The sequence below is a fragment of the Panthera uncia genome (assembly GCF_023721935.1).
Source record: "Panthera uncia isolate 11264 chromosome A1 unlocalized genomic scaffold, Puncia_PCG_1.0 HiC_scaffold_17, whole genome shotgun sequence".
Taxonomy (NCBI): Eukaryota; Metazoa; Chordata; class Mammalia; order Carnivora; family Felidae; genus Panthera; species Panthera uncia.
In genome coordinates this window covers 76,883,230-76,910,052 of record NW_026057577.1, presented here as the reverse complement: position 1 = coordinate 76,910,052, position 26,823 = coordinate 76,883,230, and the positions used below count along the sequence as shown (strand labels likewise).

At 35.9% G+C, this 26,823-nt stretch overlaps 1 long non-coding RNA gene across 1 annotated transcript; it reads right to left on the bottom strand.

The window, feature by feature from the left end:
* LOC125934332 (uncharacterized) lies at positions 1-21,088 on the bottom strand. Its single transcript, XR_007461324.1, has 4 exons — positions 20,980-21,088; positions 18,907-19,035; positions 1,523-1,622; positions 1-369 (listed from the first exon to the last, which is right to left on the bottom strand). It is a non-coding gene; the product is annotated as an uncharacterized LOC125934332 (long non-coding RNA).
* Positions 21,089-26,823: the final 5,735 nt, after the last annotated feature.

Here is a 26,823-nt window from a genome sequence, read left to right as displayed (position 1 = left end):
GATATATGCTACATTAGAAGCCAACTTAGGCAGTGCTTTCAAAGTAGGCAGATGTAACTCTTTCAGGAAAGACTGGGAGATGGGCCATTTTGCCTGCTCACTCCATACTGAGCTGGCAGGAGGCAGGGCAGGGTATAGGATGTCTACTGAAGAGTGCCTTTGTGCTCACTAGCAACTGCTCCTTTGTGTGCCATAGTCTTGTAGGTCTCATGGACCCTAGCCTAACTAAAGCTGGGATTTGGGAGTTCCTTACCAAAAAATGTGTCTTCAGTCTTTCCTACCTGTTTTTGATGTTTGTGTTTTCTCATTCAGCTGAGTGTCTACAGAAGAAGGGAGCTCTGAATCTTCCCACGGTGCAATCAATCTTGGCTTCAACAACAAAAAAATTGATTCAGTGACAGGCATTATAAACTTTAAATTGTTGATTACTGGGGCTCCTGGGTGGCTCAGTCAGTTAAGCTTTGGAGTCCTGATTTTGGTTCAGATCATGATCTTATAATTAATAGTTCAGAGTCCCACTGTCAGGCTCTACACTGACATCAAGAAGCCTGCTTGGGATTCTCTCTCTCACTGCCCTTCCCTGCTCACCCTTTTTTGCTCACTCTCTCAAAATAAATAAATACACTTAAAAAAATAAAAATAAATTTTCAATTACTGAATTTTGTTGTCTGACTTTTAACAATGTTGGACTTTGTTCTGACAGGCTGTTGAGTTGCAGGAAAGTCCTACTGATCAGGTGTGGTTACAGGAGGAATCAACAAACTTTCTGTAAAAGGTGAGACAGTATCTATTTTAAGTTGTGCAGGCTAAATGGTTTCTATCTCAACTAATCAACTTTGTTGTTGTAGCACAAAAACTGCCATAGATAATATGTAAATAAGTGAGAAGAGCTGTGTTCCAAAAAAAACTTTATTTGCAAAATCAGGCAGTGGGTCAGATTTGGTTCTTAGTTTGCTTACCCCTAGTCTAGAGTAATCTATTCTAGGGATGTAGTTCAGCACAATTACTAAACCATGGCCTTACATCTCTACAATGTTCCTTGATTTTAATAAGGTTTCTTCACTGTCGTTGCTGGGTTTTTGAAGGATCTATGGCCCTTTTTGAGGTACAGAAATTGTTTGGCTTACAGTTACCTGTAAATTATTCTTACCCCTAGAAATTTTTCTTTGCCTACTCTCATGGTGTTTAAGTTTACACATGTAGATTGGTATTGAGCCTAAGACTCCAAAGGATCCTTATGCAGATTTCCAGAGCTTTCTCTGAGTAACTCCCTCTTCACTTGCAATCTGCTTCCAATATTCCAGCCAGCATGGCTTCTCCAAACTTTAAACTAGGTAATTTGTGTTAGTCCTCCATGCTCTAGAATTTTAAAAATTGCCTGTAAGGAGAAAGCCACACTTAGTGACAACAGTTAACTCTTGTTTCTCTCCTCTCACAGTCCTGTGTTGTCTGAAACCCATGGTCTGAAAACAAATGTTTTGTTGAATTTTCTAGCTGTTCATGGAAGGAAGTAAGACCTTACCTGGAAGCATAAGTCCTCTATGTAGTTTTTATGAAGAAGCTTTTTATTGAGAAACTCGCTACCTATGCACATTCTTTCTGAGGAACACTTCTGGACATTTCTGAGGAAAAAAATACAGAATAGATAAATTACTATTTTTCTCTAAAATCTATAAGAAGTTAAAGACTGTATCAGTTTTCCAGTGTGTTAGGATGGCAGAGTCCTACTTTTGAAGTACACCTTAGCAACACTGTATAGCCAAAAATGCTTTTATACATTGAGTGTGTATGTTGCTTGTTTGGAGAATCAAAACCACAACTATGTAAAAAAAAATTAAAATTTAAGGTTTCATTGCATATTCTTACTGATTCTACTGGCTAGAAAGGTATTCAGTGGGAAAATGTGAAAGAAAAGTCAAGCTTTAATAGTGACTTTAGGAGTTTTTTGCCCTATCTAGCTATTCTATATCTAATATTGTCACTTTTTTCCTAAAACAGGTGATGTTAATATTTATAGTCATTTTAAACTCTATCTCTTTTCCTTCCCCATTTGCTATTGCTGGTATTTTGGGATTTCAAATATTAAATAACCTGCTTTCATTGTCACTATCTTGAGAAAGATGGCTGGTGTGTAGTCATAAACCCTCTCTGGCAATGCAGTTAGTGATACAGTCTCTCCATTAAGCCAGCTCTGCTATCCAAGCAGAGAGAATTTAACGACCTAGATATAACCACCGGGAGAAGCAAATAATGCAATCCTGGTTAACTTTCTGAAATATACTTTTATCTAACTTGAACTGCCAAATTTTATATGATAGCTGTGTTAGGGTTCTCTAGAGAAACAGAACTAATAAGGTATACATGTAGAGAGAGAAATGGGGGGAGCAGAGAGATATTTAATATAAAAATTGGTTCACACAATTATAGAGACTGGGGAGGCCAAAATCTGCAGTGTGAACTAGCAGGCGCAAGACACAGAAGAGCCAATGATACAGATGAAGTCTAAAGGCAGTTTGCTAAAGAATTCCTTCTTCGTCAGGAAGGTTGATCTTTTTGTTCTATTCCGGCCTTCAACTGATTTCATGAGGCCCATCCACTTTACAGAGAGCAATCTGATTTCCCCAAAGTTCATCAATTGAAATATTCATTTATCCACAAACACCCTCCAAGTTGACACAATAGCATGTACATTAATCCCTTACACCTTATTAAAATACTGACAAAAAGACAGGTAACTTAAAATAAATGTTTGATAAACTAACAAAGACATTCTCATTTTATAGGATGTAATGAAGAGGAGGGGGTGGAGGTTATAGAAAATCCATTAGAAGGGAATCACTGAAAAGCTGATGTAAAGGAAAACAGTAGGACTTTTCTTTTTCTTTTCTTTTCTTTTCTTTTTTTTTGTATTCTGTTATTAAATCTCTATGTGTTTACTGTTGTCCCAGAGGCCTTACATATTAGTGGCACATAAAGATAGCTATGAAAACTCATGAGTGCTAATGATTTCAGACACTTCAAAGAATCATGTGTAAAAACCCTACAATTAGTGTGACAATTAATAAGCAGTTTTAATCATACCAGGGTAAGAGATTTTTCAACCTTAGCCTTCAGTGTTAACATTCCCAAAGAGAAAGCAGTATTATACACAGCAAAAATTAAATAATTAAACTTTGGTAAAGGTGTTCCTATTCTGACTCCCAATCAAGCAGAATCAGATATATATGTAAATCTGTAGATATATATTTAGGGTTTTCTGGGGGGTCATTTTCTGAACCTCTCTTATTGGTCCCAAGGCAAGAGTTAGAGTAATTTGTGAGGAATTCTCCCCAGCTAGATTACTGTCTTTTTTTATCCCTGGATACTTAAAATGTGTAAAATTCCTACACTTCCTTGATTCTTATCCTCTACCCTCAAAGCTTTATCCAGTGATTGGGAAAATTTTTGTTCAGCTATGCAATCATACTGGATGAAATGGAAAATAAAAAAGCAGAATCTTGTGCCTTTTGTGTCAAACACAGCACTCTTCCAAGTGCTCAGAGTTAATCGAGCCACCCCCATTTTCGCAAGGTTCTAAAACATTCATTCAAAAACTGTCTCTCTTCAATCTATGAAAAAATAATAAAATGGCTCCTAATTCACTTGCATTTTTAAATCTTCATTCTTTCAAATAACCTGTCAAATATCTTTAAAGCTCTCATACCACATCTTATTTTTATATTTGGAAACAATACAAAGACCTATGTAAACATTAGAGTGAATAGATCATGTTAGAGTAATATCAATTAGATCTATTTTCATTAATCATATATTCAAATGTGTGCATTCAGGCTTTATATATGAATTTTCCCAAGGCAATATGAAAACATTTAGGTAAGTGTTGCTGAACATTACGTGCAACAGTGTGATCATTCATGAACATTTATATGAATCTTTCCTTGCCCATCCAAATAAATGCCACATTGAGCATTCAATATGTTTGAATGTGCAATATCTTACAAAAAAAATAATAATCTTTCTTCAAACCATAATGTTATACATTATCTTACTATTGGGCTTTTACTGTTGTATTAGAGTGTGATTCTGCACATATTATCTTTGGGATTTTATGCTATGAGCCATGGGATGCTCCTATACAGTGATGCTTGGATCATTTGACCTGAGCTTTATTATCTTACTACAAAGAGAAAATAGACAAGAGGTGCTTGCTACTTACATCACTGTCTCTTATTTTGATTGTTTCATTTAGATAGTAAATCTCAGTGGCATTAAAGGTGATCTTGAAGTTAAATATTGTAAAGGAATTCCAAAATTAACAATGGGCTGCTTTAAACTACAAGATGAACAAAATCCACTTAAAACTGTATTCATTCTTTTCTTCACTTCTATTTTACTTTAAACCTCCAAGAATTAATTAAACAGCCCATTTTTCTAAAGCCTACAAAGACACTAGGCTTGCTGAAGTCAGCCATAGTAAGCATCAGAAAAAAGCTGTATTTCCGCTATAAATTCCTGGATTTCTTGTAAGAAATATATTCTTATTCTTACAGAAATGTTAAATAACAAAAACACGTGTAACTTTAAACAGTGTCACCTACGTGAATATTAATTACAGTACAGAAAAAAAACTAATGAAACTTGAACCAACTTACTCAATACTCCCAGAAATTATGGTAAAAATGGGAAGGAAAAAAGGCTCTAAAATTATTTTAAATGCAAAATCAAAGAAGCAGTGACTAACCAACACAATGTCCTTTTCAATCACTTTCTGTAGCATATAATGTGATGGCCAACTCAGAGTTCTCCCTAGGATTGAGAAACGCAGGGAAGAGGCCAAGATGGTGGAACAGCAAGGAAGCTTTTTTTGTGTATCTCGTCCTTGAAATACAGCCAGATCAACACTAAACCTGGACATCTAGAAAACTGACTTGAGGATTAACACAACAATCTTCACAAGTTGAACCACAGAACTCAGCAGGTACGTGGCACAGAGAAGTGAACTGGGGGAGAGAGAAGCCGCGGAGGGCAAGGAGATGTTTTTTGTTTGGGGAGAGAGGATGGAGACAGGGGGAGAGTATGGGAAAGCATCTTCCCCGCTCAGAAGCAGCTGGAGAGAAAAGAAAGAGTATGCAAGGGACTGAACAAAAAAAGGGAGAAAGGAGAAAGGAAAGGGTTTAAATTCCATTAAGACTCTAGAAACAGGTGGAGTGCAGAGACTGAAACTCCACAGCTCGATACCTGGTGGTGCTCTAATGGAAAGGGCAAATCCCCAGAAGCAGGGAGCGAGGCCCAAGGGGTCCATGGGCCACATGGGGAGAGGCAGTTTCCCTGCTGGGAGGACATTTGGTAGAGGCTATGTGGCCACCCCACAGGCAAAGGTCCCTGTGGACCCTGGAGAACAACCACATTTGCTGGTGCTGGAACATGGACGTTAAGGGGGAAGGCTGGTGCCAGATACATGTTGTGATTTACCATAATCCCTAAAACACTGCTGCTATAAGGTTGTGGGAAATTTTTCCAGGGGTGTGAGGGGGTGTAGCACCTAGCCACGGTCTCTGAGCATTGACAGCAGCACTGTCCTGGGAATGCTCCTGGGGGCAGACGGGCACCTGGCCATTGCTCAGTGAGACCCTACCCAGAAGGTCTGAGCAGATCAAAGCCACAGTCCTTCAGAAGTGAGGAGTTGGGAAACAGCCCCATTTGAGAGAAAACACAGGAGGGAGGTGCCACCTGGCAGCCTAATGGCTTGGTCACAGTGTAGAAGCAGGGAGTGGACAGAAGCCAGAGAAAAAGGAGGGGTGCTTGATTTCCAGTCATGGAGAGGACAGAGTTCTGATACCAGAGACTGGGTAGCTGGGAGACACCATGTTCACCCCTCCACGCATGTGCATGCACTCCTAAACTTGCATCAGCAATCTACCCCAGTAAGCTAAGCAGTGCCATCTAGTGGAAAACCCTGCCCAACAGGGCCAACCGTGTTCTTGACAAACTCATTTATGCATCTGCTTAGTTTACAGACTATAAAGTGCTTCAAGCTTGACTTCTACAGGAAACCAGATATAATTTCAATCATAATTCCTGTTCACTGGTCTTTTATTAAATTTTTTCTTCTTTTTCTTTTCTTTTAGTTTATTGAATACAGAAAGAGAAAAAATTATTTTTATTTTCATTTTTTATTAAGAATAATTTTCTTTAATTTTCTTCTACATTTTTTATGTTTTTGTAAGTTTTTCAAATTCTACTTTACTTCTATCATTCCATTTTGTTCTATTTCATTTTTTCAATTTTTCAAACGTCTTCCTTTTTTCCTTTTTTTTCTTTTCTTATCACTCCCTTTTTTCTCTAATCTATCAAGATCCTTTCAACAACCAGACCAAAACACACCTAGGACCTAGATCATTGGTGTGATATTTTTGTGTGGTTGCTTTTAAGTTTTTAATTTTAATTTTTTTTACCTTATTATTTTCTTCCTTCAAAATGACAAAAAAAGGAATGCACCCCAAAAGAAAAAACAGGAAGAAATGACAGCCAGGGCTTAATCAACAAAGATACAAGCAAGATGCCTGAACCAGAATTTAGAATCATGATAAAAAGAATACTAGCTGAGGTTGAATATAGATTAGAATTCCTTTCTGTGGAGATAAAAGAAGTAAAAACTAGTCAGGGGGAAATAAAAAAGGCTATACTGAGCTTCAATCTCGAATGGATGCCACGGGTGCAAAGATGGATGAGGCAGAGCAATGAATCAGTGATATAGAGGACAAAGTTATGGAGAATAATGAAGCAGAAAAAATAGAGGGAGACTTACGCAAAAGAGCACGATTTAAGAATTAGAGAAATCAGTGACTCATTAAAAAGGAACAACATTAGAATCATAGGGGTCCCAGAAGATGAAGAGAGAGAAAAAGGGGTAGAAGTGTTATGTGAGCAAATCATATTGGAAAACTTTCCAAACCTGGGGAAAGACACAGACACCACAATCCAGGAAGCACAGAGGACTCCCATTAGATTCAACAACAACCAACCATCAATAGGGTATATTCAATGCACTGAATCAGAAAAATATGCAGCCAGGAATCCTTTATCCAGCAAGGCTGTCATTCAAACTAGAAGGAGAGATTAAAAGTTTCCCCAGACAAACAAAAATTAAAAGAGTTCAAGAAATTTTAAGGGGGACTCTCTGAGGGGAGAAAACACAAAGAAAAAAAAAAAGAGACCAAAGCAACAAAGACTAGAAAGGACCAGAGAACAACATCAGAAACTCCAACTCTCCAGATGACATAATGGCAATAAATTCATATCTTTTAGTACTCATTCTAAACATCACTGGAATAAATGCCCAAATCAAAAGACATAGGGTAACAGAATGGATAAGAAAACAAGATCCCTCTATATGCTGTTTACAAGAGACCCACTTTAGACCTAAAAAAAAAATTCAGATTGAAAGTAAGGGGTTGGAGAAACGTCTATCTTGCTAATGGTCGACAAAAGAAAGCCAGAGTAGCCATACTTATATCAGACAATCTAGACTTTAAAATAAAAAAAAAAAAAACTCTAACAAGAGATGAATAAGGGCATTATATCATAATTAAAGGATGTATCCACCAAGAAGACCTAACAATTGTAAACATTCATGCTCCAAATATGGAGTGCCCAAATATATAAATCAATTAATCACAAACATAAAGAAACTCAATGATAATAATACCATAATAGTAGGGGACTACAACACCCCACATACAACAATGGACAGATCATTTAAACAGGAAATCAACAAGGAAACAATGGCTTTGAATGACACACTGGACCAGATGAACTTAACGGATACACTCAGACATTCCATCCTAAACAAGCAGAATACACATTCTTCTCTAGAGCACATGGGATTTTCTTCAGAATAGATCACATATTAGGACACAAAATCAGTCCTCAACAAGTACAAAAAGATGAAGATCATAGTGTGCATATTTTCAGACCACAATGCTATGAAACTTGAAATCAACCACAAGAAAAAATTTGGAAAGGTAACAAATACTTGGAGACTAAAGACCATCCTACTAAATAATGAATGGGCAAACCAAGAAGTAAGGAAGTCGAAAAGTACATGAAAGCCAATGAAAATAAAACACCACAGCCCAAAACCTCTAGGACACAGCAAAGACAGCCCTAAGAGGAAAGTATATAGCAATCCAGGCCTTCCTAAAGAAGGAAGAAATGTCTCAGATACACAACCTAACCTTACACCTTAAAGAACTGGTAAAAGAACAGCAAATAAAACCCGAAACCAGCAGAAGACAGGAAATAATAAAGATTAGAGCAGAAAGAAATGCTATCAAAACAAAAAAAACAAAAACAAAAACAAAAACAAAAACAAAAAACAAAAAACAGAAAACCAAAACAGTAGAACAGATCAATGAAACCAGAGCTGGTTCTTTGAAAGAAATAACAAAATTGATAAACTCATAGCAAGTTTTATCAAAAAGAAAAAGGAAAGGACTAAAATAAATAAAATCAAGAATGAAAGAGGAGAGATCACAACCAATATAGCAGAAATAAAACAGTAAGAGAATATTATGAGGAATTATCCGTCAATAAAATGGGCAATCTGGAAGAAGTGGACAAATTCCTACAGACATATAAACTACCAAAACTGAAACAGGAAGAAACAGAAAATTGAACAGACCCATAACCAGTAAAGAAATTGACTTAGAAATAAAAAAGGTCCCAAAAAAACAAGAGTCCAGGGCCACATGGCTTTCCAGGGGATTCTACCAAACATTTAAAGAAGAGTTAACGTCTATTCTCTTGAAGCTTTTCCAAAAAAATAGAAATGGAAGGAAAACTTCCAAACTCTTTCTATGAAGCCCACATCACCTTGATTCCAAAACCAGACAAAGACCCACTAAAAAGGAGAACTATAGACCAATTTCCCTGATGAACATGGATGCAAAAATCCTCAACAAGATATTAGCCAACTGGATTCAACAATACATTAAAAAATTATTCACCACGACCAAGTAGGATTTATACCTGGGATGCAGGGCTGGTTCAATATGAGCAAAACAATTAACATGATTCATCACATCAATAAAAGAAAGGACAAGAACCATATGATCCTCTCAATAGATGCAGAGAAAGCATTTGACAAAATACAGCATCCTTTCTTGATAAAAACCCTCAAGAAAGTAGGGACAGAAGGAGCATACCTCAAGATCATAAAAGCCATATACAAGCAACCCAAAGCTAATATCATCCTCAATGGGGAAAAACTGAGAGCTTTCCCCCTAAGGTCAGGAACATGACAGGGATGTCCACTCTCACTACTGTTATTTAACGCAGTAAAGGAAGTCTTAGCCTCCTTAATAAGACAACAGAAACAAATAAAAGGCATCTAAATCGGCCAGGAAGAGGTGAAACTTTCACTCTTTGCAGATGACATGATACTCTATATGGAAAACCCAAAAGATTCCACCAAAACACTGCTAAAACTGATCAATGAATTCAGCAACGTCGCAAGATATATGATCAATGCAGAGAAATTGGTTACATTACTATATATCAATAATGAAGGAACAGAAAGAGAAATCAAGAAATTGATCCCATTTACAATTACATGAAAAACCATAAAATGCCTAGGAATAAACCTAACCAAAGAGGTGAAAAATCTAAACACTGAAAACTATAGAAAGGTTATGAAAGAAATTGAAGAAGACACAAAAATACGGAAAGATATTCCATGCTCCTGGATTGGAAGGAAAAATATTGTTAAAATATCAATACTACCCAAAGCAATCTACATATTCAATGCAATCCTTATCAAAATAACACAATACTTCACAGAGCTAGAACAAACAATCCTAAAATTTGTATGGAACCAGAAAGGACCAAATAGCCAAAGCAATCTTGAAAAAGAAAACCAAAGCTGGAAGCATCACAATCCCGGACTTCAAGCTGTTTTACAAAGATGTAATCATCAAGACAGTAAAGTACTGGCACAAAAACAGACACTGAGATCAATGGAACAGAATACAGAACCCAGAAATGGACCCACAAATGTATGGCCAACTAATCTTTGACAAAGCAGGAAAGAATAAACAATGGAATAAAGGCATTCTCTTCAGCAAGTGGTGCTGGGAAAACTGGACAGTGACATGCAGAAAAATGAACCTGGACCACTTTCTTACACCATATACAAAAGAAAACAAAACGAAACAAAACAAAAAAATAACCCTCAAAATGGATGAAAGACCTAAATGTAAGACAGGAAGCCATCAAAATCCTTGAGGAGAAAGCAAGCAAAAACTCTTTAATCTTGGCCGCAGCAAACTTCTTACTTAACACGTCTCCAGGGTCAAGGGAAACAAAAACAAAAATGAACTATTGACACCTCATCAAAATAAAAATCTTCTGCACCGCAAAGGAAACAATCAGCAAAACTAAAAGGCAACTGACAGAATGGCAGAAGATATTTGCAAGCAACATATCAGATAAAGGGTTAGTATCCAAAATCTATAAAGAACTTATCAAACTCAACACCCAAAAAATAAATAATCCAGTGAAGAAATAGGCAAAAGACATGAATAGACACTTCTCCAAAGAAGACATCCAGATGGCCAACTGACACATGAAAAAATGCTCAACATCACTCATCATCAGGGAAATACAAATCAAAACCACAATGCGATCCCACCTCACACCTGTCAGAATGGCTAACATTAACAACTCAGGCAACAACAGAGGTAGGCAAGGATGCAGAGAAAGAGGATCTCTTTTGCACTGCTGGTGGGAATGCAAACTGGTGCGGCCACTCTGGAAAACAGTACGGAGGTTCCTTAAAAAATCAAAATAGAACTACCCTACGACTGAGCAATTGCACTACTAGGTATTTATCCAAGGGAAACAGGTATGCTGTTTCAAAGGGGCACATGCACCCCAATGTTTCTAGCAACTCTATCAACAATAGCCAAAGTAAGGAAAGAGCCCAAATGTCCACTGATGGGTGAATGGAATAAACAGATGTGGTGTACACACACACACACACACACACACACACACACACACACACACAATTGAATATTACTTGGCAATCAAAAAGAATGAAATCTTGCCATTTGCAACTACATGGATGAAACTAGAGGATATTATGCTAAGCAAAATTAGTCAGTCAGAGAAAGACAAATATCATATGACAGCACTCATATGAGGAGTTTAAGATACAAAACAGATGAACATAAGGGGAGGGAAGCAAAAATAATATAAAAATGGGGGGAGCAAAACATAAGAGACTCTTAAATATGTAGAACAAAGAGAGGGTTGCTGGAAAGGTTGTGGGAGGGGGGATAGGCTAAATGAGTAAGGGGCATTAAGGAATCTACTCCTGAAATAATTGTTGCACTATATGCACTAACTTGAATGTAAATTTAAAAATAAATACAGAATTAAAAAAAAATTTTAAAAAACTTTAAAATTATAAAAAAGAATAAAAGCATATAGATTAAGAAAAAAAAAGGATTGAGAAACCAATTCTCCCACATTTTGAGAATGCCAGTAGCTAACTCTCTCTAGAAATTCCCTTTAGCTGAAGAAAGCATCTATACTTAGGTCATATCCCATCCCAAAGTAGAAATCTACCCATTGTCAAAACAGGAGTATATAGTCATGGCTCCTTCATCGAAAGGCAAAGCCACTGCTAAGGGGCATCCTAACTCCCCTGCTTCCCAGGACACCACATACATTCATCCATGTAACTGCTTTGAAGTTCTGTTTCTTTCTTTGTCCAATTCTAGTGCCTTTACTCCTACAAAATGCTGATATTGAAGGTACAGACCAAAACACTTCCCACATGGAAATCTCCATCTGAGTCTGTTTTCCATAAATCCTGACTTAAGACAATTAGTGTCAGTCATAGTCTAAGTATATAGTTTTAATATGGGACCATGAAGCTGAATACCATGTGAACAAATTGGCAAGGAGGACTTCATAACTGGCAGTAGGTGGAGCTCTTCAATTATACCAGTGCATTTGTTAAAACACCTGTGGTAAACTGGTTTGGTATGCTGGTGCAAATGAATGTACTCACAAATGCAGTATCTCAGGATTTTGAGTAGCTGAGGGAAGCATTAGAAGGAAATTACATAAGATATCTCCTACTGAGTGACTTTGATGCATCAGAGAAGACCAATAGAAGGCTGTGGGTGATGAATCACCAATTGGAGGTGAAATGTGAAATTCAGAGGGCCCCTATGGCAGCTTACTAAAGATACTCTTATCTCATGCAACTGGAAGCAGGAAAAAAAACCCTGAGAATTTGGCCCAGGAATTAATTATAATACATCAGAGAGCCTTCCAGAGAAGGTTGAACTGTCAGTTTTTCCAACAAAGGATGTGCCAGTGATAGATTCTTGGTTGAAAAGAGTGAGACCCTTTAGGTTTGAGTTGGGAACATCTGGGTTGCTGAATTCATAAACAATAGCTCCAGATCCCTTGAATCCTCTGGCATTTCTAAAAAGGGTTGGGGGGCGCCTGGGTGGCGCAGTCGGTTAAGCGTCCGACTTCAGCCAGGTCACGATCTCGCGGTCCGTGAGTTCGAGCCCCGCGTCAGGCTCTGGGCTGATGGCTCGGAGCCTGGAGCCTGTTTCCGATTCTGTGTCTCCCTCTCTCTCTGCCCCTCCCCCGTTCATGCTCTGTCTCTCTCTGTCCCAAAAATAAATAAAAAACGTTGAAAAAAAAATTAAAAAAAAATTAAAAAAATAAAAATAAAAAGGGTTGGTATGCCTTCACTGCTTGAAAATGATGCAGTGATCACTGCTTCATGGGACATCATGAACACCCCTCAGCACCTGGCTGTAGCTCCTCATTTAGTCTCTAAACTGGGAAAGTGTGAGGGATGCTAAGGGAGATAAGGGACTATAGACCCCAAAGGAACCTGAGGTCACTTCCCAATAAACTTCTAGTGGGTTCTGCAGGACCTAGCCAATATACACTTGAAGGAGTTGGGAAAATATGCTTGGGACTACATCCTGAGAGTCCTACATCAAAAAAGGTAGAACATGAAATTGGATAAGGAATTGTTAGTTTAATTGATAAGGAAGAACTATCCCATTATAAAGGATTTGAGACTTTGACAAAGACCTCAGAAAACAGTACTAATACACTTTCAAGATGATTCTTGGAAGCTTAGAGAAAATGATAGCCAATAATAAGTAAAGTAGAAAAGCCAAAACTGCCATGGCAGACATGAAAAAAAGGAATTTAAAAAATTCACAAAAGTGACCAAGCTACTGGATATACTATGTAAGGCTAGACAACTTAGAACTGCATTCTAAGGTAAAACCTGGAATACACCCCAATTATAAAAACAATAGGAACACACTAGTAAAAGAAACACCATCATCCTTGAGACAATCAATGGCAACTGTCTTCTGTTGGTAGGGCTCATAGCATTTATAATAATAAGTGCTATTATAGAACTGTGTTCTCAGAAGGTAAGAGGGATGATAGAATCTAGAAAATATAGAGGTCAAAGGCAGCATCTAACCATCAGAAGCAAATTGGGTGCAATTGTTATAATGAGTGACAAAATTGGAGTGGCTGTCATGGGTACTCCTAGAGAGTTATGGAAATGGTTACCTTTCAGGCAATGTGAAATAATACAAAGGTACTAGGATTAATCCAAGATTTGGAACTGGCTTACTTGCTACCCAGTAGGCAAAGAAGATACAATCTTGAAAGGAAGGTAGGACATTAGTGCAAATTGTGGCCCAACTCCTAGTAATTTCACTAGTGGTGACCTGGAAAGATGTTCCAGTGGGTGAGAACACCTTTGCAGGTGTGATGGTATACATGTTAGAGGCAGGAGGATTAAATGTGGAATTCATGTGACATACTTGGATACTTCCTGTTACTTCATCCCTCTAATGTAAGTGTGAAGAGACACATGCAGCAACCTTGTCCCAGGAAGATTATGATTACCACGGAGTCAGAACACTCATGAATGAAGGTTTGGGTCAAACCACTAAGTAAGCTACCAAGACCTTCAAAGATGATAGCTGAGGGTTAGAGAAGGAGAGAGAGACAGTGAGTATTAAGATATAGCCCTGTGACCATCTGCAGTGACAGGGGCTATATATTTTTTAATTAACTACTGCCTTCTAAGATTCCTCCCAGAAAGAGAGGCCCTTGAGAATCCTACAAGAAGCGCTTCTCCAACATGTGTAGAGAAGTGAATCTGGAGCAGGGAGTAGGTGGGGATAGGTAGTGACAAGAGCCATGAAAATGTACTGTTGACACATCCTGCTTCAGAAAGCATAAATGATAGAAGACCCCAGATACTACACTGTGAATTTACAACCCCATTCCTGCCAAGGCCACACTTCCTACGGGCTACTACCAACTAATTACTAATTAGGGCAGAAATATTCATGCCCTCTAATGGGAAATTTTGTCTCAAGGATTCTCCATACACTTGACTGAAACCCTCATAGTTGTACTAAAGGCTGAGATTTCATTTCCTGTTCGGCCCTTTTCCCTTTCCGCCTTCCTTCAGAGGTGTAACATTGCACGAATTTGATGGTTCTCCCTGCTTCCTCTGGCTGCTTCCTTGTATTCCTTCCTCTAGTATATCTTGCAAGTCTAATCCTGCCTTGGCTTCTGCTTCTTAGATGAAATGAATTAACACTATGTGATCTCTAATAGATGGGAAATGCTTAGGGCTAGTCTCATGTTCTCATTAAGTTCTGAATGTATTCCATGTTCTGGATTGAAATGCAGGAATTTAAAAGCAAAACAGAACAGAGTTTGCTGAACTGCAGAGAAGATACTTGTGTTCTAGACCTGCAAATCAGCTGGAATTTCAGGACAAGTAACAGAAGAGGTAGAAATATGCAAAGCAGTAGCCCCAGAATTCTACATGTGGTTTCCCACACATTACAGCATGAGGACAGAACTGTGCATGTACTCAGGGGGTCTTAAAAAGACCCAACAGAAGGTAATTAACTGCTGCAGGATAAGACCTAATGGAGGTCATGTGAGGGTGGGAGATTTTGGAGTTATAACACATCCAAGGCTTCCTATAATAAATTATCTATCCCCACTAGCTGCTCTACAATAAAAAGAAATGAGACATGCAAAACATGTAACCCCACAGTTAAGCAAAAAGGGCACATAGAAACATAGCCCAGTATAAGCCAGATACAGAAATTATCAAAAAGAATTTAAAAGAGTTAAAGCAAATATGACAAAGGTGTTACGGAGAAAATTGGACATGATGAAGGAGCAGATGGGGACTCTGAGAACTGCTATGAAAATCTATAAAAGTGAACCAAATGGAAACACAAATATACAAACAAATATCTGAAATGAAAAATTTAATGAGCAAGCTTAGTGGGAGGTTAGATATAGCATGAGAAAATGTTAGTGAATTTGAACACAGTCCAATAGAAATGATCAAACCTAAAGAATAAAGAGGAAAAAAAAGTTGGGAGAAAAATATAAAACAGGCTCAGTGGCCAGTGTTAAAATAGCAATTGATATGATACATGTCATTAGTGTTTCAGAGGAGAGGAAAGAAGAAAATGGGTCAGAAAAAGAGTTCAGTTGAAGAATGATGGCCCAAACTTTGCTAAACTATGTGAAAAACGTCAGCCTATGATCCAGAAAGCTTGTTAAACAACTCCTACATACATAATAATCAGACAGCTGGAAATTAAAGATAAGAAACAAAATGCTGGAGAAATATTAAAAGACACATACTTATGTAGGAACAAATATAGGAATCACAGCTGCCTTCTCATTAAAAAGATAGAGAGGGAAATAAATACAATGAAATAACATCTGTAAAGTGCTGGAACAAGAACAATAAATATTATCCCATAGGTGTTCTATATCAAGCAAAATCGTCCTTCCAAAAGTTGGGTGAAAAGAACATGTTCCCAGCAGACCTGAATTACAGAGGATATTAATGGAAGTGTGTAGGTAGAAGAAAAACAATGCCACATGGAAATTCATATTTGCATAAAATACTAAAGAGGATGGTAAACATATGGATAAATATAAACAAATATTTTCAGTTTGTACTATCTTAAAATTTTTAAATGTCTACCAATTGAAACAAAAACAATAACAGTGTATTGTGTGGTTTATTATATATTCAAAGGGACACTATATGACAAAAGCACAGTGGTAATAAATAGAAGTATATACTTGTAATTTTCTTACATTTTAATGAACTGTCATAATATGCTTTATGAATGAACATTTCTAACTCTTAATCCTCTTCATGGAGATAAAAAGTACAACATAGGAAATATACTCTATAATATTATAATAATGTGACTATACTTATCAGGGTGAGCACTGAGTAATGTATAGAATTATCAAATCATTATGTTGTATACCTGAGACTAGTATAATATTGTATGCAAACTGTACTTCAAAAAAATGAACATTCTAACATGCATAGCAACCAATCTATGAAAGTAATAAATAGAAATATGTCTAAATATATAAATAAAATGAAATGGTAAAAATGTTGGAATAATCTAAAAGAGGGTGGGAAAGACAGGAAAGAAAGAAAAGAAGCACAATAATTAATCCAGTAGAAAAGTAATATAAAATTAATATACCTAAACCAAAGTATATTCAAAATTGGTTAAAATCAAACAGACTTTAAAAAAATTAGACTAAAAACTCTAAATAAAATGAAAAATTATAAAATTTGATTTAAAAAAAATCAAGGCTTAATTATAGGCTGTCAATAATTTCTCCTTAAATATAAAGGCAAAGATAAGTTGAAAGCAAAAGAAGAAAAAGGGTAGAATTTACACAAAGGATACAAGAGTGCTGATGCATAGGGGCATTTGTACCCCAATGTTTATAGCAGCACTTTCAACAATAGCCAAATTATGGAAAGAGCCTAAATGTCCATCAATTGATGAATGGATAAAGAAGTTGTAGTTTATATATACAATGGAATACTACTTGGCAATGAGAAAGAATGAAATATGGCCTTTTGTAGCAATGTGGATGGAGTTGGAGAGTGTTATGCTAAGTGAAATAAGTCATACAAAAAAGACAGATACCATATGTTTTCTTTCTTATGTGGATCCTGAGAAACTTAACAGAAGACCACGGAGGAGGGGAAGGGGAAAAAGAAAGTTACAGAGAGGGAAGGAGGCAAACCATAAGAGACTCTTAAAAATTGAGAACAAATTCAGGTTTGATGGAGGGTGGGAGGGAGGGGAATGTGGGTGATGGGCATTGAGGAGGACACCTGTTGGGATAAGCACTGGGTGTTGTATGGAAACCAATTTGACAATAAATTTCATATTAAAAAAAGGAAGAAAAGGTATATGATAATGCAAATTATCAATAAACAAAATATTGAAAACTCTCAAAACTAAGTCATGAAAGAGAAGCTACTAATGGTTTTATATAACCATTCCCATGGAGCTTAAGAATAGGATAAACTCATCTACAGTGAGATAAATGATAAAGAATCATTACATATGGTAGGCAGAGAAAGTAAAAAAGTACAGAAGGCATTTCTGGGCTGATGGGAATGATCTATGCTTGGACCAGAGTGCCAGTCATAACTTACGGATTTTACCATACTCATCAAATTGCCCCCTTAAGAAGAGTACATTTCAATGAATGTAAATTATATCAATAAAATTAAAATGACTCTCCCCACAGTCCACATTAGACAATGAGAAAGAGTAACTAAACTCATTGTTATGCTTTTGTGAACACCTCTATTCAGCTAATTGTTCCTTTGTTTACTTCTTTCTCCCCTGATCAGATATTTTGGGTTGTTGGCTTGATATTTCAGAGTTTTTACATCTGCCTTTCAAATGTAAACATTATTAACTTATTGAGGTGATATAATTAAGGGAAAACTGTCTCCAAGATTGAGATTCAGGAATATATGTGTGTCATGTTTGTTCTCTGGAATTATAGTGGAGTACACCCTCTAAATTTTTTAGAGTGGAGTTAGTAATGGTTGCCTCCTGAGAGAATTTTTAAAATTAAAGAGCAGAGACACAGTTGTTATATGAAGAAGACCCAATAGCTACATAGCCATGAAGACATAAATGTAACCTGACTATGGATTAATAATACTAAAGAATAAATATGCCAATCATAAAGGGTAAAGAGTAAACCAGAAATAGTACAGAAAAGAAACCTGAGCTATAAGTTTGGCAGTTCCTACCCAATCACAGTCCTATGGAAAGAGAGCTTTGGCCATCAGGCTTCAAATACATTTAGTTCATTGGCAAAACCATTCCTAGGCTGAGATGAATAAAATAAGCTATTAGCTATTAATAATGTGAGCCTACCCTTCGACACATGGAACATCATCATATATTTGAGTCAGTAAATTTGGTGGTCAGACACTAGGATCATGAAAGTTTTACCATAGAATTGCTATTATGTGAGCGTTTTAGGAATATGGACTAGTTAACTTTTCTAACAGTACTATTCCCATTGCTTCACCTGTTTTTATTTTCTATGATTTTTACAGAAAGATTCTTGACATTTATTCTTTCTTTAAATCTCCTCTCCCTTTGGACCCTGCAGACTGTCAGCATTTGTATTTCTATCCGTGGCAGATAACATGTCTATCTGCCCAGTACAGATTTATCTCCTAATGATTATTTTCCTAACGGATCTATCTATTATAATGTTTTATCTTGTGTTAAGATCTCAGTGCTACATTCCAGTGGTAGGATTTATTTTAGGTGCTAAATTCTTGCTTTTTTTTCCTGGTAAGGGCCTTACCTCGCCTAATTTATGAACATGGGGCACACAGAGACCTCCTGAAGGATATGCCATGGTACTATCTCATTGATTTGGGGCTTGCCCACAGTACAAGCTTTAGCCAAAGGAATGTGAGGGAACATAACATACAGAAACTTTAGGAGGCATCAAGAGTTCTTCTTTTTTGGATGTCCCAAATAAGGCACACTTTTTGAGGCTGGAATCTGGAATGAGAAGACATGTAGCAGAGCCATAGAAGTTGACCACAGCCACTGACATCTATTATGAAAAAGAAATAAATGTGTGTTATAGTAAACCACTGTGATTTGGGGAGGGTCACTTGTTATTAATAAAGCTAACTAGTAAAATTCATATACTGGATTAGGAGATAATCAAAATGAAATACTGTAACAGCAAACTTGAATTGCTAATTTGAAGCCATTTTAGAGGTTGTGTGAAGTAAGAGTGAAAAATATACTGTTTAAACAAAAATAAAAATAAGATTAAGGTTACTTGAAATTCACATTCATATAAAATAAGAAAAAAAATCTTAAATAAGAAGGTATCTGCGATCTAGAGTTACTAAAAAAATATTATTTCTTTGCCCTTTGGTTATAACAATTTAAGATTAAGTAACTAGCTAGTCTTCTCATCACTTCATGATCACTTTTGAGCCTTTGAGGAGAGATCACTCCTTCTCCAGCAAGCAGTCACAAGAGAAGTCTATTTTTCTTTGGCATGTCAGGTAAGTCATTGTCAGTGAAGGAAACTATCCCTTTTGGTTCCCCTTTACATATACAAACAATCTATTTATGTCATCAGTGTTATCTTCATCGCCTCCTGTTGTCATCTACAGACCACCTATTCACTGTCATTAATTAATGGCCTGCTCAATTTGTGTAATCCACACTTAACTCCTATTATTCTTAGTGACTTCCAGTAGTCACACAGACAATTTATCTAAAACCCTAGACTTTCTGCACTTCTTGTTTTTCTCATCTCTAGCAAAATTTGGTTTCACTTCAATTCAATCTCCCATTAGTCTCCCATTCCCATAATAATTTTGCATCCTGCACAATCATTAACGTATTTTCCCCCAAATCCAAGTTGTAAGTAACTCACTCTCTTAGTACTACCTATCACCTTTCCAGCTTACTTTCTCTGGCAGCCCCTTAAATTTAGTATATTGTATTGAAATTTCATCCCACAGGGTTGTAGACTTTATCTTAATGCATCTGTCCTCTTATGTTTTCCCTTCCCTTTTTTCCATATTAGATTATCATCTTAGTTCATCATTATTTTCATTAGTTTTTAAGTACAGTAATTACAAGTCTTATTTTCTCTCCTTCTGCCGTACTCGTTCGCAAAACCTCAGCCCTGGTTGAATTCAAGTATATATTTCTGTTGTCTAAAGCCTGTATAACTCAACTCAGCTGAAAATAGTCATTGTAACCACACTGACAAGTCTCTGTTTAAATTCATGAGGTCAAGCCTTAAATAGACAAGCAGCACTACCTAAAAGTAATATTACATGTTCTAAATAAGTTTGCTTTCCCAGACTTTGGTATAAATAATTCAGAAATTTGCTTTCAACAAATACCTTATTATACAGTATCTTCCATTTTGCTTAGTTTATTATGCATGATATAATGGCTTCCATTGTATTCTTTATTTTCTGACATTTCTGCCTAGCCATTCACTACTTCTTGCCCTTTGTACTTGCTATTCTCTCAGCCTACAATGCTCTTACCCAGTTCATAGCTCCCTCTTATTCCACAAGTCTCACTTCAAATGTCACCTCCTCAGAGAGCCCTTCTCTGACCATCTTGTTCAAAGAACAGCTCCTTTATTACCCTGTTATATCACCTTGTTGCTCCTTCACGGCACTAATCACAATATGTAATTACCTAATTTTTTTCTTTTTCTTTCCTTTTGTCATATCTTTCTGCATGTAGAAATTAAACTTCTCAAAAGGAGGAGGAGTTTGTGCTGTATTCTGCTGTATCTTCAGTGCCAAGTATAATGTCTGGCAAATAGTATGTACTCAAGGAATATTTTTTGTCTAATGAGTAAATGAGTATGAGAGAAGCAAAATATCCCACCCCAAAATATACTACTTTGACATATTATTTTAAATTAAAGTTATTTAAAAAACAGCGGGTATAAGAAGGACACTCTAAGCTCCTTTGTTCAGCTGAAAGCAAGAAACAAAAGGTACCCTACCTGTATCAGGAGTTAGAAGGCAACTTTATCATCAGAGTTAGGGACAGCAAGGAATATTCCAAGCTCAAAATTCTTTGTGTTTCCAATTCATCACAAATTTATTTTTTCATTGCCTAAAAGGTATAAAAGGTTCCAGCTTTGGTCATTTCTTTTAGCCTCATATATTTATAAATATATATATATATATATATATATATATATATATAATTAAATTTGTTTTTCTCCCATTAATCTACCAGTCAAAGAACCTAGAAGGGAAGGAAAGGTTTTTTTCCTCTACAAATCAATACCCTATACAAATCACTTCATAACACATTAACTGTTTTTTTTAATAAGTAAAGTAAGAAGATAATAGTAATAAATGGCTTTCAAAGTCTCCTGTGGGCTTCTGGTTCCCTCTTTAACCCCTTACCTATAGGTTGGGAATAAGTGTACCATGAAATTAAGTGAGTAGTTGAATTTACTCATTTGAAGCGTGTTTTTACATGTGAGCTACCATTTGTCATCAGAGAACCCATGATATAAGGCTAGTTCTGAGGCTTCCTATGGGTAAATTCATCTTCAGAAGGATTTCAACATCCATGGATAAGAGTCACCAACTTCCCAAACACCTCTGCTCACCTCAACAGACATATGACAAGTGTCTATAATACCAAGGACACACATTCAAAATCTTCATGGGTTCTAGGTTAGTCCCGAAAGGAATTCTACACACCAGAAATGTTATTTAAAAAAATATATAATAATCCATTCACCCCTGAGAATTCCGTATAAGTTCACTTCTCTGTCAAAAAAATTATAAGTGAATAAATCCAATCTACTTTCTTCATATCTCCATCTAACACATGCAGTCAAAGGTAGTTTTGCATTCAGGTCATACAAGAGGTGTAAAATGAGGTACAGGTCAGATGTGAATTAGACTCATTATTATTTCTTTATTCCCACAGGCTCCCTCCAATAAATATGTATTGATTCATTCTCCCAGAACAACTTTTTCCTGCTGACAGAGTAGGCAGGCATCCATAGACTCAGCGATCAAAATTTTAGCTCATAAAGGCTTTGTTTATCAAAATTATCAATATTTCAATCCATTAAACAGGTAAATCATAAAATGTGTATCCTTGAACAGAATTATTTACTTGAAGTATTACAAATTCAAATATATGTAGGGACCAAGTAAATAAATGAATAAAAAATTCTGGAATAAAATAAATTAAAGGGAGAGATGAAACTACCTAACTCTACTTAATTGTTACTACCAGAGTAGGTGAGTTTGGTATTAACAAGTTTTATGGTATTTAAAAAAAAAATTTTAAATATTGGTGACTCGCTGTGTGTGTATGTGTTTGTGTGTATTTTATTTTTTTAAAAAAATTTTAAGTTTATTTATTTATTTTGAGAAAGAGAGAGAAAGTAAAAGCTGGAAAGGGCCAAAGAAAGAGGGAGAGAGAGAGAATCCCAAGCAGGCTCTACTCTGACAGCACAGAGCCCGACACAGGGCTCAAGTCCACAAACCATGAGATGATGATCTGAGCCAAGACCAAGAGTCAGATGCTTAACCAACTGAGCCACCCAGGAGCCCTTGTGTGTGTTTAATTTTAATCCATTTTGCAAGAAAACAAACATCTTCTGTGGCCTTTACCAGTTAATAATGCTTACCAGTTTAACAGTTAACAATGACCTCAATAGTATTTTTCTTTAGAATCTTCAAATAATAAACATTAATGAATCATTTAAAATGACTGCTTCACAAATTTCAATTTACATAGGACTGTTCCATGTTATAATTATGTACACTGAAACAATATTTTCCAGAGATACTCATTGTATACTATTATAACTATAAAAGCAATTACAGAGATGTGTGTGTATGTGTGTGTATGTGTATATATACACATATACTAATAATTTTTCAACCTTGAACAATTTATACTGCTTTTTCTCCTTTGCTTTTATTATGGTGAATTTAAAATTATATAAAAGGAAGTTGAGTTGCATTCAAGAAGAACTAAGTGGGTAATTACACTGGGAAATATAAGAAAAGAAAGATAATAAGACAGGAGGAAGAAATTCTATCTAAATCAGATACAAGAGAGGCATTTAGAAAGTTCACAAAAATTAAAGAAATTATAACCTTAAACAACAAACTCTCTAAATAGTAACATAGAAAATTATCTAGTAAGTGATCACTATTCAATGGAAAAGCAGTTTGGGGTAGTATTTAGCCTGATAGTTACTCTCTTCTTACCATTCAGTTCCTCCCCTCACCACTGGGAGAACACACAAAAAAATATTGCCATGTTATCACGTAGATCAACAAAGATTTCCCAAAACATGTGTAGGATAGTGTGTCTGTTTATTTTGACATTTCATGGGTCTGTGCAATACAAAAAAGTAGCAAGAGCTAGTATTATAGAACTAAAGGGGTTAAGAGTCTATAAACAATTAAAATGTTGGTTGTGAGCAAGTGAAATACCCATTCCAAACTGGGGTATATTTGACTAGTAGCAGTTAAAAGATGTTTTACAGGACATTGCAAATGAATATTATAAATTAAAGAATATTTGACTAATAGCACTTAAGAATTGTATCTTCTAAGGACATTCACATTTAAATAGAGATCAAGTACTAAATGCAAAGGATAATAAACTACCATGGGTTAGATAATGGGGAAGAACTGAGAATGGTTATGATGGGATTTATCCTGTTCCAGAAATTATACTAGATTCAAAATTGTATCTTGCATTTAAAGTGAAGGTCACCCTTCTGTTGTAAGCTTATTATATTTGATTATTAAGGATGAAAACAAAAGTAACAGAAGGCTGATGAATATACATATAGAAAAAAATCTGTGTAGCTTTTATGGATATTTACATAGGCAAAATAAATTAATTTAGAATAATTTTTTAAACTAGATATCACCGCCCCCCCCCCCCAAATAAAAGAGATTGGGCTGTCTAGTGGCGAAAAGCTGACTTTTCTCATTAATACGCTTCTTGCTTATCCTGATCATTGATTTATAGGTAAAAGACTTTATATGAACAATTCTTAGTGTATTTTAAGATCATTAACAAGAACTTCAACCAGCCCATCTGTGACGATTTTATGTACCAACTTGATTAGGTCATGGTACCCATGGTACTCGTTTTTTGGTCAAAAACTGGTCTAGATCTTTTATGTTACCATGAATGAAGGTGTTTTTGTTTGTTTGTTTATTTTTTTGTTTTTTAGGAACATTTAAATCAGTATAAGTAAAGCAGATTATCCTCCATAATATGGGTGGTCTTCATCCAATAAACTGAAGGCTTTAAGAAAAAACAGACTGAGTTTCCCCAAGCAAAAGGGATGTCTGCCTTCACATGTCTTCAAACTTTAGCTGCAGCATCAACTCTTCCCTCTTCCCAAGTCTCAAGACTACCAGCTTACTCTGTAGATTTGGGAATTGCCAGCCTCCACCAACACATGATCAATTCCTTAAAATAATCTCTTTCTCCCAGGATAGACACACGTGTTATTGGTTCTGTTTCTCTGGAGATTATTGACTAATCCACCAATATTGCCATTATTAAAATGTCATGGGTTCTAATAGCAAGAAATAATTGGAATTTGAGATGAAAAAAACATTCATAAATATGTCAAATTCTGAATCAAAGAGTGAAAAAAGAAATGAACCAAGGAAGAAGTAAATAAATGAAGAGATGATCCATGTTCACAGAAAGGAAGACTCAATATTGTCAAGATGTCAATTCTTCCCAACTTGCTCTCCAGATTCGATCCAATTCCAATCAAAATCCCGGCAAGTTAGTTTGAGGATATTGACAGAGAGATTCTAAAATTTATTTGGAGAGAGAAAAGACTCACAGTATTAGAGGACAACAAAGACAGAGGATTGACATTTTGAGACTTCAAAACTTATTATATAGCTACAATAATCAAGACAATGTGAAACTGGTCAAAGTATAGACTAATAGATCAGTGCAACAGATAGAGTGCTCAGAAATAGACACATGCAAGTATAGTCAACTGATCTTTGAGAAAGGAGCAAAGATACCACAGTGCAGAAAAGATGGTCTTTTCAGCAAAGAGTGCTGAAACAACTAGACATCCATATGCAAAAAAAAAAAAAAAAAAAAAAAAAATCTAGACATATACCCTACACTCTTCACAAAACTTAACTCAGAAGTTAACAGGCCTAAAATAAAATGGTAAACTATAAAATTCCAGAGGATAAAACATGAAAAAATCTAGATGACCTTGAGTCTGATGAAGACTTTTTAGGTCAATGTAGGAAATCATTGATAAAATGGACTTAATCAAAATTTAAAATTTCCTCTCTATGAAAGACACTGTTGAGATAATGAGAAACAAGCCATGAAGTGGAAGAAAATATTTGCAAAAAAATATGTGATAAAGGACAGTTATCCAAAATATACAAAGAACTTTTAAATTAAGCAGTAAGAACAACCCAATTTTAAAATAGACAAAAGATCTGAAAAGACATCTCACCAAAGAATATATACAGATGGCAAATGGACATATGAAAAGATGTTTCACATCATACCTCATCAAGAAAATACAAATTAAAACAATAATGAGATACCACTATATACCTATTATGATGCCCCAAATCCAAAAAAAAAAAAAAAAAAAAAAAAACCCAAACAAACAAAAAACCTGAAAATACTAAATGCTGGCGAAGATGTTGAGCAACACAAAAACACAAACTCTCATTCCTTGCTGGTGGGATGGAAGATAGTACAGCCACTTGGAAGACAATTCAGCACTAAGAACAAGTTTCTTATAAAGCGAACCATAGTCTTACCGTCTATCTTATCAGCAACTGTACTCTTTGGTATTTACCCAAACTGCACATGGATGTTTATAGCAACTTTATTCATGATTTCACAAACTTGGAAACAACCGACATGTCCTCCAGCAGGTATTTAAGTAAATAAACTGTGATATACCCAAACAATGGAATTTTACTCTGTTAAAAAACAAAAACAAAAACAAAAAAACTTCCAAGCCATGAAAAAAATATGGAGGAATCTTTAAAGAATATCATTAAGTGAATGAAACCAATATGAAAGGGCTTTCTGTATAATTCCAACTATATGACTTTTAGAAAAGGCAAAACTATGTACACAGTAAAAATCAGTGGTTGCCTGGGGCTGGGGGAGCAGGCATGAATAGCCAGAGCACAGAGGATCTTTAGGGCAGTGAAAACTGTATGATACTATAATGGTGGATACAGGTCATTATACATAATACATCGGTAAAAGCCTATGGAACGTACAAGACCAAGAGTGAACTCTAATGTAAACTATGGAGTCTGGATGACAATGATGTCAGTGTAGTTTCATTGATTTTAACAAATGTACTGCTCTGGTGTGGGGCGTTAATAGTGGAGGAAGTTGTGCATATTTGGAGGGGAGGGTATATGAGAAGTCTCTGTACTTTCTGGTCAATAGTGTTGTAAACCTAAAACTACTCTAAAAAATATCTGTTTGAAGCATGCCATAGGCTATTATACTATGATACTGCATGTATTTACCCATTTCTTTCCAGCTAAAGCAGAGGGCACAGCCAGCAATTAAAACATGATTCACATTAAGTTAAAGGATAAAGTAGCATTTTAAAACCAGCTGCCATTACTTGCATTATTTATTCATCAGGTGCTGTGTAATTGCAGAATTGTGCTGAATAAAGACAAATGTGTTCTCTTCATTGAAGAACTTACAGTCCAAAGATAGAAGGGAAATTTAGAAACATCTTTAACATCTCAGGATCATCAAATGGGGCATGCTAATGGAAGGAGTTGAGTCCAAAAGACTCTTATGTGGA